Raw genomic sequence first — 20,209 nt, forward strand, 5'->3', positions numbered from 1 at the left:
TAGGTTAGGGGGATTAGTGGGGTATGGGGACAGGGTGAGTGGTGAGCCTGGGTGAGATGCTCTGTCATAGAGTCAGTGCAGACTTGATGGGCCGAATGGCTTCCTTCTGCGCAGTATGGATTCTCTGAAGCACTTTTGAAGTGTGGTCACTGTTGTAATGCAGGAAGGACAAAGCCACTAATCGCTCATTGTCATAACCCACAATGTGATTGCATCCTGATTATTCATTTTAGTGATGTTAGTTGAGCAATAATATTTGGAATGATGCTCAAAATAGTACCACTGGATCCTCTTATGACCAGGTTGGAGGGATTAACATCTCAGTCAAAAAATGGCATCTCTCAGAGTGCAGCACTCCCACCGTAACCACCCCCACAAAGCAATTAGAGGCTTCTCCAAAAAGGTACTTTTTCAGGATTACTTCAGAAGGAATTTGGTGGGGTCAGGCTCCAGTGTCCACAGAAATCTTCCAAGGCTGTATCTAGCTGCAGCGGACAATATAAGACCATAAGATATAGGAGCAGAGTAAGGCCATTCGGCCTGTCAAGTCTGCTCCATTCAATCATGACTGATAAGTTTCTCAACCCCATTCTCCCGCCTTTTCCCCGTAACCCTCGATCCGCTTACCAATCAAGAACCTATCCACCTCTGTCTTAAATGCACTCAATGACCCGGCCTCCATAGCCTTCTGCGGCAATGAGTTCCACAGATTCACCACCCTCTGGCTGTAGAAATCCCTCCTCATCGCAGTTCCAAAGGGCAGTCCCTTTATTCTGAGGCTGTGCCCTCAGGTCTTAGACACGCATTTAGTGTGGTGTGGACCCCTCGACTGCCACCACGGGTGGGCACCTTGGCACATCACCAATATCGCACCCGCCTTTGGCACCCAGCATGGCATGTTCTCCCTCCATTTCCACACTGTGGGGATGACACATTTCCAGAAATGATGACAAGTTAAACTGAGATTCTGCCCACCTGTTCTATTGCTTCAAGTGAAAGGCAAAATTCCCACAGCAATCTTCGAAGAAAGATTGCGAGCTTTCCTGTTGCCCCAGGCAACATCGGTCCCTCGTCCAAGCTTGTCAAATACCGGGTAAAAGGTGTAATTTACTGTCTGTGGGATCTTACATTTGTACACAATGGCTGCCGGCTTTACCTATCACCGCACTTCCAACTAATTTGCCGCAAAGCACTCAGATATAGTCCTGAGAGATGTCACCCAGTGTAAATATAGTCTCCGCTGCCTTTGTTTTAACCAAACAAATTGATAGAAAAGATAAATATTCCCCTGCATTCTCACTCAAGATTGATCAAGTCCATCAAACACAGCCACATTAGGGATTTTGTTTAATTTAAGACTTGCTTTATTGTAAATAAATAATTAGTTATTTGTTAGTAAATAATTAGTTGTTAGATAATTACATTAAAAAGTCTGTAGGGCCCAGGCTGTGTTGAATTCTGTAGCTGAGCGCAGTGAATAACAAAATACTGCTGAATTATTAATAGTCTTTAATTATGTGCTTCCCAGTCACATTCCATTAAAATGCAGCATCAGTGAATGAGTAGCAGCAATGCCCAATGTAAAGGTTTGATGGTGGGAAGGCTATTGGACGATATGTTGGACTGGAACCATGGTTCACCATTGATCCCACACTCCTGATGTCCAGAGGCTGGATTTAGCCTTCTCTTCCGCCGCACTAGCCCGCTCAGTCTTGGCTCTTGGAAAGGCGCCAACTCTTTCGCATTCTATAGCATTGGTGCTGGAAATTGAGCAGGAAATTATGACTCTTCAAAAGTGAGCGTCTATGAGAAGAGCAGGGGAGGGACATCACAAATCATTCAACCATTGACTCCATCTATACTTCCCGCTGTGTCAGAAGAGCAGCCAGCATAATCAAGGACCCCATGCACGCCAGGCATACTCTCTTCCACCTTCTTCCATCGGGAAAAAGATGCAGAGGTCTGAAAACACATACCAACCCAACTCAAGAACAGCTTCTTCCCTGCTGCCTTTTGAATGGACTTACGTACATTAAGCTGATCTTGTCCTGCACCCAAGCTATGACTGTAACACTACATTCTGCACTCTCTCCTTTCCTTCTCCCTGATGTTTAAAGTTTTAAAGTTTATTTATTAGTCACAAATAGGCTTACATTAACACTGCAATGAAGTTGCTGTGAAAATCCCCTAGTTGCCACACTCTGGCACCTGTTTGGGTACACTGAGAGAGAATTTAGCATGGCCAATGCACCTAACCAGCATGTCTTTCAAACTGTGGGAAGAAACCAGAGCACTCGGAGAAAACCCACTCAGACACGGGGAGAACGTGCAGACTCCACACAACAGTGACCCAAATCGGGAATCGAACCGGGGTCCCTGGCGCTGTGAGGCAGCAGTGCGAACCACTGTTCCACTGTGCCGCCTCTCTGTATTTTTTAATTTAGTCATGGGACATGGGCGTTGCTGGCTGGCCAGCAGTTATTGCCCATCCCTTGTTGCCCTTGAGGAGAGTCAGAGAGCCATAGAGTCATAGAGGTTTACAGCATGGAAACAGGCCCTTCTGCCCAACTTGTCCATGCCGCCCTTTTTTTTAAAAACCCCTAAGCTAATCCCAATTGCCCACGTTTGGCCCATATCCCTCGATACCCATCGCACCCATATAACTATCTAAATGCTTTTTAAAAGATAAAATTGTACCCGCCTCTACTACTACCTCTGGCAGCTTGTTCCAAACACTCACCACCCTCTGTGTGAAAAAATTGCCCCTCTGGACACTTTTGTAGCTCTCCCCTCTCACCTTAAACCTCTGCTCCCTCGTTTTAGACTCCCCTACCTATGGGAAAAGATATTGACTATCTACCTTGTCTATGCCCCTCATTATTTTATAGACCTCTATAAGGTCACCCCTCAGCCTCCTACGCTCCAGAGAAAAAATTCCCAGTCTATTCAGCCTCTCCTTATCACTCAATCCATCAAGTCCCGGTAGCATCCTAGTAAATCGTTTCTGCACTCTTTCTAGTTTAATAATATCCTTTCTATAACAGGGTGACCAGAATTGTACACAGTATTCCAAGTGTGGTCTTGTACAACTTCAACAAGACGTCCCAACTCCTGTATTCAATGTTCTGACCAATGAAACCAAGCATGCCGAATGGCTTCTTCACCCTGTGACTCCACTTTCAAGGAGATATGAACATGTATCCCTCGATCTCTTTGTTCTCTAACTCTCCCCAATGCCCTACCATTAACTGAGTAAGTCCTGCCCTGGGTCAATCTACCAAAATGCATCACCTCGCATTTGCCATTTGTCAGCCCACTGGCCCAATTGATCAAGATCCCACTGCAATTGGAGATAACCTTCCTTACTATGCACCATGCCACCAATCTTGGCGTCATCCACAAACTGACTAACCATGTCCCCTATATTCTCATCCAAATCATTAATATAAATGACAAATGACAGTGGGCACAGCACTGATCCCTGAGGCACACCGCTGGTCACAGGACTCCAGTTTGAAAAACAACTCTCTACAACCACCCTCTGGCTTCTGTCAAGAAGCCAATTTTGTATCTATTTAGATACCTCACCCTGGATCCCATGAGATTTAACTTAATGCAACAACCTACCATGTGGTACCTTGTCAAAGACCTTGCTAAAGTCCATGTAGACAACATCAACTGCACTGCCCTCATCTACCTACTTGGTTACCCCTTCAAAAAACTCAATTAAATTTGTGAGACATGATTTTTCACTCACAAAGCCATGCTGACTGTCCCTAATCAGTCCTTGCATCTCTCAATGCCTGTAGATCCTGTCTCTCAAAATACTTCCAACAATTTACCCACCACAGATGTGAGGCTCACTGGCCTGTAGTTCCCAGGCTTTTCCCTGCAGCCCTTTTTAAACAAAGGCACAACATTTGCCGCCCTCCAATCTTCAGGCACCTCACCCGTGACTATCGATGATTCAAATATCTTCCATATAGACTACATCCACGGCCCTTCCTTCGTCAATCGTTTTTGTCACCTCCTCAAAAAACTCAACCAAATTTGTGAGGCATGACCTCCCTCGTACAAGATACAAAAGGGTCCAGAGGGGCAATTTTTTCACACAGAGGTAGTAATAAAAGCAGGTACAATTTTGTCTTTTAAAAAGCATTTGGACAGTTACATGGGTAAGATGGGTACAGTCTTTCCTGTGCAGTGTGATTCTATGATAGGCTAGGTGGAATACATGTTTGGAACAGTTGGTAAATCTGGTTCTGAGAATTGGTGTGGATCATGTCAACAAACTAAACATGGGCGAGAACTGAGGTGATAGTGACCATATCTATAACGCTTAAGATCCAAATGGAGAGGGGAAAACACAGGGAACAGGTTGGGATCAAATTAGGGGGGGAGAGAGTTCCAGAATTTTGATCCAGTGATAGTAAAGGAACATTGATATATTTCCAAGTTAGCATGGTGAGTGTCTTGGAGAGGAATTGTCAATACACAACACATAAAATTGTCAATAGGAGAGGAATTGTCAATACAATTGTCAATTGGAGAGGAATTGTCAACACAATTGTCAATTGGAGAGGAATTGTCAATACACAATACACAAAAATCAGGACAAAACACAAACCAGCCACTTCCTGTCCTTTTGTCCGCTCTTGATCATCAGTAAAGTGATGGAAGGGGTCATCAAAAATGCTATCAGGTGGCACTTAATCAGCAATAACGGGTACTCAGTTTGGGTTCCACCAGGGTCACTCAGCTCCTGACCTCATTACAGCCTTGGTTCAAAGATGGACAAAACAGTTGAAGTCCAGAGGTGAGGCGAAAGTGACATCAAAGCAGCACTTGACAAAGTGTGGCATCAAGGAGCCCTAGCAAAACTGGAGTCAATGGGGATCAAGGGGAGAACTCTCTGCTGGTTGGAGTCATGCCTCACATAAAAGAAGGTGATTGTGGTGGTTGGAGGTCCACCGTTCAGTTCCAGGACTGTAGTGCAGGAGTTCCCCAAGATGATGGCCTGGGCCCAACCATCTTCAGCTGCTTTATCAATGACCTTCCATCATAAGGTCAGAAGTAAGAAGTCTCACAACACCAGGTTGAAGTCCAACAGGTTTATTTGGAATCATGAGCTTCCGGAGCACTGCTCCCTCATCAGGTGAGTCACCTGATGAAGGAGCAGTGCTCCAGAAGCTCATGATTCCAAATAAACCTGTTGGACTTTAAACTGATGTTGTGAGACTTATTACTGTGAGACTTCTTACTGCGCCCACCCCTGTCCAATGGCGGCATCTCCACCTCAAGTTCAAAAGTGGGGATGCTCATTGGTGATTGCACAATGTTCAACCATTCCCAAATCCTCAGATACTGAAGCGATCCAGTGCAGCAAGACTGGACAATATCAAGACTTGGGCTGACAAGAGTCATTTGGACTCGAAACATTAACTCTGTTTCTCTGCCGACAGATCCTGCCAGGCCTGCTGAGTTTATCTAGCATTTTCTGTTTTGATTATATATGCTGCAATGTGGTGCTGTAATGTAGACAGCACAACAGACAATTTTTGCCTCGCAAGGTTCCCCAAGCAGTAATCAGATCATATAATATTGACCATATTTTAGTAGATGCAAGAAATCTGAAACTTAAAAAGAAGAAAGCACAGAAAGCTCAGCAGGTTTGTTGATCTGTGGAGAGTAATTACAGAGTTAACCTTTCAAGCTAAACGATTCTTCTTCCCTCAAAAAAGAGACTTATTGGATTCAAAGCATTGAACTCTGTTCCTCTCTCCACCGACACTGCCAGATCTGTTGAGGTTTTCTAGCACTTCTCTTTATCTATCGATTGAAGGACAAATGTTGGTCCAGCCATCAATAGAGTTTTAAAAGTTTATTTATTAGTGTCATAAGTCGGCTTAAATTAACACTGCAATGAAGTTATTGTGAAAATCCTTCAGTCACCACACTCCAGCGCCTGTTCAGGTACACTGAGGGAGAATTTAACATGGCCAATGCGCCTGACCAGTGCGTCTTTCGGACTGTGGGAGGAAACCGGAACCTGGAGGAAACCCACGCAAACACGGGGAGAACGTGCAGACTCCGCACAGACAGTGACCCAAGCTGGGAATCGAACCCATGTCCCTTGCACTGTGAGGCAGCAATGCTAACCGCTGTTCCACTGTGCCACCGCAAACATGTAATTCCCTGACCGGGATTTGAACCGTGGCAGTGAGAACACCGAATCTTTACCACTCGACTGAATCCAAACCACTAGACCACCAAGGAGCTCTATGTTCTTCTTCCAAAAATGTCGTAGCATTTATTTTTACATCCAATTGGAAGGGGTTGACGGGACCTTGTTGGATCTTCTTACCACAAAGGCTGTACCTCTGACAGTGCAGCACTCCCTCAGAGGTACATCAGTGTTGATTTGGTGCTCAAGTTCCACAGCAAGACTTCAAAGCACAGCCTTGTCTGAAAAATGTGTTACTACAACTGACATGTTACTTGATCTTTACTTCTGTTCCAATCTTTAAGTTTAGCAGCATCTTAAACTTAACAAGACAAGGTGGGGAAATGGTAGAGCACATCTGGAATGTATGCATAAAACATACACCAGCAAAATATTGAAAAACATTTTCCCTTGACCTTTCAGAGAGAACATTGACATTTCATCAACTATTCACTTTATTTTGCATGCAATATTTTAAAAATTGATTTTAATGCAATAGCCAGACCAGAATGATTTGATTTTCAATTGCAAAAAGAAAAATGGCTGGTATCCTTGCCTCGCTAACATAGCCTGAAGCAGAGGCAGGTACACTGGGAGTCACAGAGACTGAAATATGGTATTTCTTGTCAGAACAATTCAATTTATATTTCAGCTTTAACAGGAAAAAAATAAATTAAAGCAGGCAATAAACTGACACAAGGGCTGCTGGCAAATTTTGGACAAGTTTGACAGGTGTTCCTTTGCTCTTCATTGTCTCCGATCTGACGTTGATGTCAAGTGGCCACTGTAACTCAACTCAGACACTAACCGATAATCCATGCATTTACAAGCTTAAGGGTTTGATCTAATCAAGGCCTTTAAACTGATGAAGGGATTTGATAGGATACCCGCAGAGAAACTATTTTCTTTCCGATGGGACAATGCAAAATAACCTTGAATCTGGAATCTACTCGTGAGACAAGGGAGTCGCCGGCTGGCCAGCATTTATTGCCCATCCTTAGTTGCCCTTGGAGGGCCAGTTGAGGCACATTGCTGTGGCTCTGGAGTTACATGTCGGCCAGACCAGGTAAGGATGGCAGATTTCCTCCCCTAAAGGACATTGGTGAGACAGATGGGTTTTTCTGACAATCGGCAATGGCTTCATGGTCATCAGTACATTCTTAATTCCAGACTTTTAAAATTTAATTCAAATTCCACCATCTGCCGTGGTGGGATTCGAATTTGAGTCCCTAGGACATCAAATGAGGTTTTGGATTAATAGTCTAGCAATAATACTACTCGGCCATTGCCTCCCCTTGGTTAAAAGTGAACTTTGGCAGCATGTAGGTGGGATATCAGCAACTAACTTCCTCCTTTAAAAGGCTATGGTTGCTGTGACAATTGAAATCATCAAGGATGAGAATGAGAGCTGCTTTGATTTGATTTGATTTGATTTATTGTTGCCACAGTGAAAAGTATTGCTTCTTGCACGCTATACAGACAAAGCATAGCGTTCATAGAATACATAGAGGAGAAGGAAAGGAGATATATTGTTACAGTCGTAGTTCTCTGGGGATTCTAGAACCAGGGGGCATACTGTTCATAGAGAAGGAAAGGAGAGAGTGCAGAATGTAGTGTTACAGTCATAGCTAAGGTGTTGAGAAAGATCAAGTTAGTGCGAGGTAGGTCCATTCAAAAGTCTGATGGCAGCAGGGAAGAAGCTGTTCTTGAGTCAGTTGGTACTTGACCTCAGACCTCAGGTGTATGTCTTATTCCCCGATGGAAGAAGGTGGAAGAGAGAATGTCCGGGGTGCATAGTATCTTTAATTATGCTGGCTTCTTTTCCGAGGCAGCAGGAAGTGTAGACAGAGTCAATGGATTTGAGGCTGGTTTGCGTGATGGACTGGGCTACATTCATGACCCAGTATAGTTTCTTGCAATCTTGGACAGAGCAGCAACCATACCAAGCTGTGATACAACCAGAAAGAATGCTTTCTATGTTGCATCTGTAAACGTTGGTGAGAGTCGTAGCTGACATGCCAAATTTCCTTAGTCTTTATGTTTGTGGGGTAAGTGTAATGCGGACATGCTCCCAGTCCTTAAGCTGCCCAGATTTCTAGCGCAAAGTCAAGGGGATGAAACCCTGAGATCTGTTCCGTAGTCTAGTCCCCCCCAAAAACCAGGACATCGTTCCAAAGATGAGTTATATTCGACATGAAACTTTAACTCTGTCTCTCTCTCTCTCTCTTTCCACAGATGCTGCCAGACCTGCTGAGTTTTTCCCAGCACTTTCTGTTTTTATACCAGAACATTGCTGAGTCCAGGCAGTTTTACAGTCATGATCTTTTACAGCTGCCAGAGAATTTGAAACTGGTGCTAGGTTTTAGAATTGACCTTCAAGCTGTCCTGAATTTGTGACCTCTATTCAATAACTGATACCAGTCTGAGATGCAGGTGTCTCTTCCCTTGGCACTGAACCACTGCAAAGCTTTCTTTCACACTGGCAGTTTGGGAATAATTTGGAAAGCCCTTATTTCTCTTCCCAGTCAGTTCAAAATCTGCTATCAATCCATCTTGTACCATTAGCACACTGCGGGTGTTTGGATCTGAAGGATTGAAGATGCTTTTCTATCTGAAACTGCGACTCACCAGCACACATTTTTAGCATCATAAGAACCACAGTCCTTCAAATTCTCTGAAGGGATGCCCAGAACGCCACCTCATTCGTCACTGTCCACCCGAAGCCCAATGGAGCTTTTTCCAATTATCGTCATCTTTGCCCTGCTGTTAAGGCAGTTTTCATCGAATCATAGAATCCTACAGTGCAGAAAGAGGCCATTTGGCCCATCGAGCCTGCACCGACAACAATCCCACCCAGGCCCTATCCCCGTAACCCCACGCAATTACCCTACTAATCTCTTGGACACTCAGGGGCAATATAGCACGGCCAATCAACCTGACCCGCACATCTTTGGACTGTGGGAGCAAGCCGGAGCACCCGGAGGAAACCCACGCACATACGGGGAGAATGTGCAAACTCCACAGTCATCCAAGGCTGGAATCGAACCTGGGTCCCTGGCGCTGTGAGGTAGCAGTGCTAACCTCTGTGCCACAATGCCGCCCAATTGAATTTTCAATTGAATTCACTAATTTGCCAGTAATTCTCCAAAATAAATCTTGCTTCTAAATCTCAGTTGTGAATATTTTTCAAATGCCTTTTGAAATTCCATCCAAATAGTCGGGTAATCTCAGAGGGAGGATTGCTGCAAAATCGGAATACAGTATTACGACCATCTAACTGTATAAATCCAAGTCTTTTTCTTTTAATTTGTCCTACCCTCACAGTTCATGTGACTCCCATTTGGCAGCACAGGGCCGTATATCTCTTCATTACCTACCTTCCCTTGTCCAGGATGTTAGATATTTCTCCAAAAATTCCTGTTGATTCTGAATCTTTGCAAAATGTTCCATCTGGACTCATTACTCTTTCGGTGAACCCTCACTCCAGTTCGTAAAACATTCCAGCAATGTTAGATAATACAAGCATATCAAAAGAAAGAAGTCAAGCCCAAAGTGGCTCGAAAGGTTAAAAATCACTTACAGTCATCAAAAAGTGAATTTTGAACTTCCTATCTCATCCTTTTTCCTTTTACCTGCATTAAAAGAATTGTAGAACCATAGAATCTCTACAATGCAGAAGGAGGCCATTCGGCTCATTGAACCTGCACCAACCACAATCCCACCCTGACCCTATCCCTGTAACCGCATGTATTTACCCTGCTAATCCTCCTGACACTAAGGGTCAATTTAGCATGGACAATCAACCTAACCCGCACATCTTTCGGGTGTGGGAGGAAATTGGAACACCCAGAAGAAACCCATGCAGACACAGGGAGAGCGTGCAGACTCCACACAAACAATGACCCAAGTCGGGAATAACCCAGGTCCCTGGCGCTGTGAGGCAGCAGTGCTAACCACTGTGCCACCGTGCCGAGAATCCTCCTAAATATTATGAAGCAACACCTATATCCTCTTCTCTATTTCCACATCCCCATTTATTCCAATGCCCACAAGTGAGTGTACCTGCAAGTAACCTCTGCTCTTCTAATAGTCAATTTATGGCTTCCTATAGTCCCTGTTCCCTCCTGGTCCCACCGATGTCTATGGCGTTTTGAGTGGCTCGCTCATCCTACCGCCAGGGAACCCACTGCAGCGGGTCGACTTTGGAGGGACTGGAGTGTCTGATGGGAAGGGCTGGAAAACCCTTCGGCCCTGCAGAGTCCTCTCCCTTCAAGCCTTTCCATCAGCTGCCATTACAATGACTTCATTTGAACATGCCCTTATTTTATTTTTATCAGTGTCACAAATAGGCTTACATTAACACTACAATGAAGTTACGGTGAAAATCCCCTAGTCGCCACACTCCAGCGCCTGTTTGGGTACACTGAGGGAGAATTTAGCATGGCCAATGCACCTAACCAGCACGTCTTTCAGGCTGTGGGAGGAAACTGGTGCATCCGGAGGAAACCCACGCAGACACGGGGAGAAAGTGTAGACTCCACACAGACAGTGACCTAAGAATTGAACCCAGGTCCTTGGAGCTGTGAGGCAGCAGTGCTAACGGCTGTGCCAACGTGCCACCCTGGTTGCCTTGTTTTAAAGTAAAAAGATTAACGGCTGTGTTGAAACTGTACACATGTTGTTGTGAATTGCATTGAGTGAGACTAACACAAGCTCAGCTTCTGCCAACTATTACTGAACCAACTTTATTTCCACCTCCCCAACACATAGGGCAATAAGACAAAAAGCTCAGGCCTTGCAATATATTACACTCCCTCCCCACTTTAATAGCAAATTATGAATTAAGATATAAAATGCTACATGCGGATTATTTTCCAGAATACAATTTGAGTAAACCAATAGCATAAATCATAGAATCTTCGATTCCCTATTTTTAATCCCTGGGGTGACAGTGAAAGGACAGCGATATATTTCCAAGTCAGGACAGTGAGTGACTTGGAGGGGAATATTCAGGTGGTGGTGCTCCCAGGTATCTGCTGCCCTTGTCTTTCTAGATGGTTAGTGTTCATGCCTAAGGATCCTTGGTGAATTCCTGCATTACATCTGGTAGATGGTATACATGGCTGCCACTGTTCGTCAGTGGTGGAAGGGTTAAATGTTTGAGCAAGGGCTGGCAATCAAGTGGGCTGCTTTGTCCTGAATAGTGTTAAGCTTCTTGAGTGTTGTTGGAACTGCACTCTTCCAGGCAAGTGGAGAGTATTCCATGACACTCCTGACTTGTGCCTTGTAAATAGTGGACAAGCTTTGGGGAGTCAGGAGGTGAGTTACTTGCTACAGGAGACCTAGCCTTTGACCTGTTCTTGTAGCAGAAATTTATACGACTTGTTCAGTTCAGTTTCTGGTCAATGGTAACCTTCAGGTTATTGATAGTGGGGCATTCAGCGATGGTAACTATAGGCCGGTTAGCTTAACTTCTGTAGTAGGGAAAATGCTTGAATCTATCATCAAGGAAGAAATAGTGAGACATCTGGATATAAATTGTCCCATTGAGGGACATGAAAGGCAGGTCATGTTTAACTGATTTAATGGAGTTCTTTGAGGACATTATGAGCGCAGGAGACAATGGGGAACCAGTGGATGTGGTGTATCTGGATTTCCAGAAGGCATTTGACAAGGTGCCACAGAACCTGCTGCAGAACCTAAAGGTGCATGGCATTGTGGGTAATGTATTAGCATGGATAGAGATTGGTAAACTAGCAGAAAGGAAAGAGTGGGGATAAATGGGTGTTTTTTCTGGTTGGCGATCAGTGACTAGTGGTGTGCCTCAGAGATCAGTGTTGGGACAGCAATTGTTTGCAATTTACGTCGATGATTTGGAGTTGGGGCCAAATGTAGTGTGTCAAAATTCACAGATGACATGAAGATGAGTGGTAGTGCAAAGTGTGCAGAGGACACTGAACATCTGTAAAGGGACAGAGATAGTTTAAGTGAGTGGGCGAGGGTCTGGCAGATGGAGTACAATGCTGGCAAATGTGAGGTCATCTATTTTGGTAGGAATAACAGCAAAATGGACTATTATTTAAATGGTAAAAAATTGCAGCATGCTGCTGTGCAGAGGGACCTGGGTGTCCTTGTGCAGGAATCTCAAGGAGTTGGTTTGCAGGTGCAGCAGGTAATTAAGAAGGCAAATGGAATTTTGTCCTTCATTGCTAGAGGGATGGAGTTTAAAAACAGTGAGATTATGTTGCAGCTGTACAAGGTGTTGGTGAGGCCACACCTGGAGTACTGTGTACAGATTTGGTCTCCTTACTTGAGAAAGGATATACTGGCACTGAAGAGAGTGCAGAGGAGATTCACTAGGTTGATTCTAGACTTGGGAGGGTTTGCATTTGAGGAGAGACTGAGTAGACTGGGGCTATACTCACTGGAATTTAGAAGGAAGAGGGGGGATCTTATAGAAACATGTAAGATTATAAAGGGAATAGATAAGATAGAAGCAGGGAGGTTGTTTCCACTGGCGGGTGAAACTAGGACTAGGGGGCATGGCCCCCTCAAAATAAGGGGGAGCAGATTTAGGACTGAGTTGAGGAGGAACTTCTTCACCCAAAGGGTTGTGAATCTGTGGTATTCCCTGTCCAGTGAAGCAGTTGAGGCTACCTCATTGAATGTTTTTAAGGCAAGGATAAATTTTTGAACAGTAAAGGAATTAAGGGTTATGGTGAGCGGGCGGGTAAGTGTAGCTGAGTCCACGAAAAGATCAGCCATGATCTTATTGAATGGCGGAGCAGGTTCGACGGGCCAGATGGCCTACTCCTGCTCCTGGTTCTTAAGTTCTTATGTATAATGCTATTGAATGTCAAGGAGCAATGGTTAGGTTGTTCCTTGTTGGAATGACTTGCAATTTGTAACTTATTTGCGTTTCTTTTTGTGCCTTTCAACCTTTGTATGACAGGGAGTGCGATTGTGTGGTGCCATTCAACCCTTGGGTTTTGAACGTGTTAATAAATCCTCGCTTTGCTTCACCTGAAAGAGTTTATTTTTAACATTGAAACTCATCAACCAGGACTTGGGGAATACATCATGGCTCACTTCAACAAGGGAAAAGATATGAAGGGAAACAAGTTAAATTAGAATTGGAAAAACTATCGCTGTCACGGACAGAAGAGGACACAGGTTTAAGGTGCTGGGGGGTAGGTACAGAGGAGATGTCAGGGGTAAGTTTTTCACTCAGAGGGTGGTGGGTGAGTGGAATCGGCTGACGTCGGTGGTGGTGGAGGCAAACTCGTTGGGGTCTTTTAAGAGACTTCTGGATGAGTACATGGGATTTAATGGGATTGAGGGCTATAGATAGGCCTAGAGGTGGGGATGTGATCGGCGCAACTTGTGGGCCGAAGGGCCTGTTTGTGCTGTGGCTTTCTATGTTCTATGTTCTAAGAGGGGAAAGTAAGAATAATTCAATTCACTTTGCCCTCAAATCCCTAACACATGCCTGGTAATTCAAGACTCATTTTCACTTTGTCTTGCCTTCCTCTTTCTTTTTATTGTTGTCAGACTGAAGCTAACTCACTCTTGTCCAGGGAGAATATTTAAACCCAAACTCATAGGGTGAGTAATCTATCGTAGACTACGGGGTTACTCTGTAAGAGAAGAGAAAATTGTAGCCTGTGTCAAAGAGAAATATAGAAATTACTGCTTAGCTTGTCACCTTGCATAGACTTCTGCAAAGACTACTTCACAGATAGCACACTTCTTTCAGCAATGCCATTCGATGCTTGGTGATTTGATTTGATTTGGTTTATTATTGTCACATGTATTAGTATACAGTGAAAATTATTGTTTCTTGCGCATTAGGCAGACAAAGCATACCCGTTCATAGAGAAGGAAGGGAGAGGGTGCAGAATGTAGTGTTACAGTCAGGGTGTAGAGAAAGACCAACTCAATATGAGATGGGTCAATTCAAAAGTCTGATGGCAGCAGGGAAGAAGCTGTTCTTGGGTCGTTTGGTACGTGAGTTCAGACTCTTGTATTTTTTTCCTGACAGAAGAAGCTGGAAGAGAGAATGTCCGGGGTGCGTGGGGTCCTTAATTATGCTGGCTGCTTTTCCGAGGCAATGGGAAGTGGAGACAGAGTCAATGGATGGGAGGCTGGTTTGCATCATATGGTGGTGTTGGAGCGTATTTAATCCCATTCTGACTCCAAAATATTTCGAACTCTCCTGCGTAAACTCTGGATCAGTATCTGACACTAATACCTCTGGCAAGCCAAACTCTCAAACCTCAATAGTTTATTATTTAGGCAGTTTTATAAGGCAATAGTTTAGGCAGTTGTGGTATTGGGCATAGACTCAATGTTTATCCATTGCTATAACTTGGGTGACTGTGCATGTTCTCCCCATGTCTACGTAGGTTTCCTCCGGGTGCTCCGCTTTCCTCCCACAGTCCGAAAGACTTGCTGGTTAGATGCATTGGCCATGCTAAATTCTCCCTTAGTGTATCCAAACAGGTGCCGAGTGTGGCAACTCGGGGATTTTCATAGTAACTTCATTGCAGTGTTAATATAAGCCTACTTGTGACAATAATAAATCAACTTAAAACTTAAAACTTTAAAGTTTGACTTTCAGAAACTGGACTCTCTAATTGTAAAGGTCCATCTGTGCTTATTTGGGCGGCACGGTAGCACAGGGGTTAGCAATGCTGCCTCACAGCTTCAGGGACCTGGGTTCGATTCTCGACTTGGGTCACTGTCTGTGTGGCGTTTGCACGTTCTTCCCACGTCTGTGTGGGTTTCCTCCAGGTGCTCCAGTTTCCTCCCACAGTCCAAAGATGTGCTGGTTAGGTGGATTGGCCATGCTAAATTGCCCTTTAGTGTCAGGGGGATTAGCTAGGGTAAATGCATGGCTTTGCGGGGATAGGGCCTGGGTGGGATTGTGGTCGATGCAGACTCGATGGGCTGAATGGCCATTGTAGGATTCTATGATTCTATGATTACGTTCCCGTAGGAACATTACTTAGCCCTTCCTCGGGTTGATTTGCTTCAACACCTCTTTCACTCACAGCAACGGGGGCGATTCTCCCAGCCCACTGCGCAGCTCTCGCTGGGAGACTCAAGAGGACGCCGTGTAGCGGGTTCCCGGCTGGGCGCCATGGCCTCCGTGCATCTCTGGTTACTGGATTTCCGGCATTGTCAGCTTCATGCCAAAAATCACGGAGCTGAATAAATTATTCTGATGCTGATTTCCATCTAATTAATGGGCCCAAGACTGAAACCTCCATTCCCACCAACGTCTCCGTCCCTGCCAGGAGTGTTTCACTCTGGGGGAAGGGGTGGGGGGTAAATCGGTGGGGATGGGGTTCCACTCTGCACGCGGGCTTGGTGACAGAGGGAGGGAGGGAGGCCAGCGATAAGGGTTGGACATTGGGGTGGAACCATCCTGCCTTGGCGATCGGGGTTGTGGGCGGGAGGGGGGGCGGGGTGGCTGTCAGGACCGCCGGGGGTGGGGGGGGGGGGGGTGGTCAGGCTGGACACATCCAGGAGTTTTAACAACACCAGGTTAAAGTCCAACAGGTTTATTTGGTAGCAAATGCCATTAGCTTTCGGAGCGCTGCTCCTTCGTCAGATGGAGTGGAAATCTGCTCTCAAACAGGGCACAGAGACTCAAAATCAAGTTACAGAATACTGATTAGAATGCGAATCTCGACAGCCAACCAGGTCTTAAAGATACAGACAATGTGAGTGGAGGGAACATTAAGCACAGGTTAAAGAGATGTGTATTGTCTCCAGACAGAACAGCCAGTGAGACTCTGCAAGTCCAGGAGGCAAGCTGTGGGGGTTACTGATAGTGTGACATAAACCCAACATCCCGGTTTAGGCCGTCCTCATGTGTGCAGAACTTGGCTATCAATTTCTGCTCAGCGACTCTGCGCTGTCGTGTGTCGTGAAGGCCGCCTTGGAGAACGCTTACCCGAAGATCAGAGGCTGAATGCCCGTGACCGCTGAAGTGCTCCCCCACAGGAAGAGAACAGTCTTGCCAGGTGATTGTCGAGTGGTGTTGATTCATCCGTTGTCGTAGCGTCTGCATGGTTTCCCCAATGTACCATGCCTCGGGACATCCTTTCCTGCAGCGAATCAGGTAGACAACGTTGGCCGAGTTGCAAGAGTAGGTACCGTGTACCTGGTAGATGGTGTTCTCACGTGAGATGATGGCATCCGTGTCGATGATCCGGCACGTCTTGCAGAGGTTGTTGTGGCAGGGTTGTGTGGTGTCATGGTCACTGTTCTCCTGAAGGTTGGGTAGTTTGCTCCAAGTGGAGAGGATCTCCAAGAAGATCGCGCATATCGACACAGACATCCAGGAGGCCAACGATGGGATGGTAGGGGGCGGGGGTAGGTACACGGTCAGCGATGCATGGTCACAGGGCTGGCCAGCGATAGGGTGGCCGGCCGTGCGGGTTACTGCGTATGCGCCAATCTCCAGTCTGACAGGTTGGGCGCATGCACAGCGCGATGCTGCCGACCTCGCCAGTGGGAATTGGCTCCACCAACTGATTTTTAGTGAGATTCATTTTGAAAATCCCACTGGAAAAAAAGCGGGCTTTACTCCGTTTTTTACGTAGATTCGGCACTCAGAATCTTTTTGTGAGAATCCCACAAAATGGGGGCGAATCTCCCATCGCACCTGCAACTTTTCTGGCGGGTCGGGCTGGGAGATGTGCGTCGCTGGCCCTGTTCCGGGATTTCGCACGCGCCGGGAGCACATGCGCATCTCCCAGAGCCGGAGAACAGTCGGAGACGAGAACACGCTGGAAAGCGGCGGGAAGACAGGTCAAGTCATTTGAGCTTTTTAAATGTATTTTAAATATATTTTGCATTTCATTATCGGGAACTTACCGGTCCCAATTGAATCTCCCATCCTGCCAGGAGTACTTCATTCCGGCGGGGTTTAGAGTAGCTCCCAAAGTTCTGGGAACTAGCGAGAGAACCCGCTGGAATGAAAGGGGGGCAATCGGGGCCCCCCCAGGGGGTCGGGTGGTGGGGGGGGGGGGTAGTGCCCTCTGGGCATGGGCACCCTAAGAAGTCTCACAACACCAGGTTAAAGTCCAACAGGTTTATTTGGTAGCAAATACCATAAGCTTTCGGAGCAATGCTCCTTCGTCAGATGGAGTGGTCTCTGTGCCCTCTGCCAGGGCACCCTGGCAGTGCTAGCCTGTATCCCAAGGCACTGCCCAAAAGGGGAAAGTGCCCATGCCCAGATGACACATTGGCACTGCCCACTGGGCATCAGGCAGTGCCAAGAGGGTGGGGCCTACTGTGGGCGGGGCCTCAGGGTAATCGGTGGGGATGGGGGGTCCCGCTGCCACTCTACAGACAGGATCGGTCTGGGATGGAGGGAGGGCAGCGATTGGGGCGGGCGTGGGGGGGTGGTGGTCTGCCAGAGGGGTCTGCCTCCACAGGGGGTGGGGGGGGCCTGCCTCCTGGGGGAGTCAGCAGAGGGGAGGGTCTGCCAGGGTGAGGGGGGTTGGGGGATCGCCACTGCTGGGGCAGGTGGGCTGGGTACCTTCCGAGGATTTCATGTAGACCCCTTCATTAATTATAAAAATTTCTAGCCAAGTCAATTGAATTTCTTGAAGCCAATCTTGACCCAGCAAACTTGGGCTTTGGCCACCAACTACAATTGAGGGCAACTGGGCAGTTTGCTGTCTGTAATTTACAGGATTTATTATTGTTCCCAAGATCCATACAGCCTCACCGGTGTACATATCAGCTTGACTGCCATGTCTTTTAATCTCAGGGGTTGGACACCAGCCTGTAGGTATCGATAGGTTTGCTCTCCCACTACTGTGGCGGAGGCTCCTGTGCCTACCTCCATTGTGAGTGGACAACTGTTGACCATCCGTATTATTGAAACAGGGGCTACTTTGCCCACTTTAATATTATTCACCTCATATACATTTGGTCCTCCTTCAGAATTACTCTCTGTGCTGTGCACTGGAGCCAGAATCTTGACCCTGCTTGACCCTACATTTGCTTCTTACATGCTCCTTTCTGCCATAGGCATAACACGCAGCTTCCTTGAATCTACACTTCTCCTGGGGGTGGTTTCCCCCACACTGATAACACTCCTCACAAATCTTGGTTTATTGATCAAATCACTTATACCCCTCTTATACGCCAAAGATGTGAGGGTTAGGTTGATTGGCTATAGAGCCAGACATGTGCCTTGTTCATTGCATGAGAAGTGGAGACTGGACTTAGACAATTCGAGAATTAGGGCATCATAAAGCCTGTGCAATTTGCAGAGTGGGCAGCTCCCATTGTGCCAGTCATTTTGCCCCTTAGGGTCAGGGGGATTAGCAGGGTAAATATATGGGGTTATGGGGATAGGGATAAGGGGATAGGGACTGGGTAAGAGTCAGTGCAGACTCAGTGGGCCGAATGGCTTCCTTCAGCACTGTAGGGATTCTATGATTCTATTCTATGATTCTATGATTCTCTCTCCTCTCTCAGGCTCTGCATCTCTTTGCTTGTCAAACCCTGCACCCTAATCCTTGATTTTGCTGCCACTAGCAGCTTCCCTCCAAACTAGTTGGACCTCGCTGCCTTGCATGCCTTGAATCTCCATTGCACCTTTTTCTGCACTCTTCATGGCAAGGGCAATTTCTAGGAACTTCTTTCAGGTTATTTCTGCCTTTGCCAACAGTTTTTCCGTATGGCAATATTATTCACTCCACGCACTAGCCAGTCTCTCAACATCTCATTCGAGGCAGACCCCAAATTCACAATGTTCAGCTGTTTTCCCCAATCTTATCAAGAAAACTGCTAACATTTCCCCAGGGGCTATGGCTGTTCAGTTGAACTTATATCTCCGCATGATTATTGAGGGCTTTGGGTGATAATGCCCTTTCACTATCTCTTATAGCTCTTTGAAGGTTTTAGACTCAGGGGTGTCTGGAGAAGTCAAGCTCCTTATTAAATTGTAGGTTTGGGCACTGCAGGCTGTTAGCAGTACTACTTTCTTCTCCCCCCCCCTCACCATTTATTTTGCTTTGAAAAAATATTACAAGTGTTTGACATATTGAACCCGAGGGCCAAAGGGCTCCAATTTTGTGAATAGAGGAATTGTTGTAACTGACTCTTGAATGGAGGGTTTTTCTTTGTGGCAATTTGAAGGTGCTCCTATTGGTCCTCATCGCCAGTGTGATATCTCAAAGGATTGGCGACAACCGAGTTTAGTAACTAAGCAACGAATTGGAATGAATAATCGATGCACAGAGTGCAAGAAATGTGAGACTGACAACTTTGGCTCCAGTCTCAGGCTTGCTGGGGAAACCCATGCTCAGCCCCAGGATTCACACGCTTTGGCCCAATTGGCTGATCGGCTCCCTCCTACAGACACACTTCTCAGCGTTTCAATATCATGAAACCAAAAGAGAAAATGTTGGAAAATCTCAGCAGGTCTGGCAGCATCTTTAAGGAGAGAAAAGAGCTGACGTTTCGAGTCCAGATGACCCTTTCTTTTTTGGTTTCAAGTTCCAGCATCTGCAGTAATTTGCTTTTATTTTTTTCAATATCATGATCTGCCTTTGGATAACAAAAATTGCTTCTTGCTGCTACTTCCGTACAGACTGCCTGTGTACTCTTGATGTTTCTCTAACAATCTCACTCTAAACCTGGCAAATGAATCTCTCTTAAACCTCAAAGGGAACGGCTTTGATCTACATTTGTTTTATTTCAATGTGTGAAATGCTCTTGCAATTTCACGCGATTGTACTCTTTATTCCAACCATTCATGACAAAATTGAGCACTTTACTGAGCAGCACATCCTTGCCAATTTTTTCAGTAGTTTCTCTTGTAGATGCTGGCATGCCATTTGTGGATCAAAAGTAATTCCGGGAAAACTCACTGGCTAGAAATGAATCAGCCTTCATGGGAAATATTGAAAGAATGTTTGGATTTTCATGATCTGTCTGCGGACTTACAATATTTGA

This window comes from Mustelus asterias, chromosome 1, assembly GCF_964213995.1.
Source record: "Mustelus asterias chromosome 1, sMusAst1.hap1.1, whole genome shotgun sequence".
Lineage (NCBI taxonomy): Eukaryota > Metazoa > Chordata > Chondrichthyes > Carcharhiniformes > Triakidae > Mustelus > Mustelus asterias.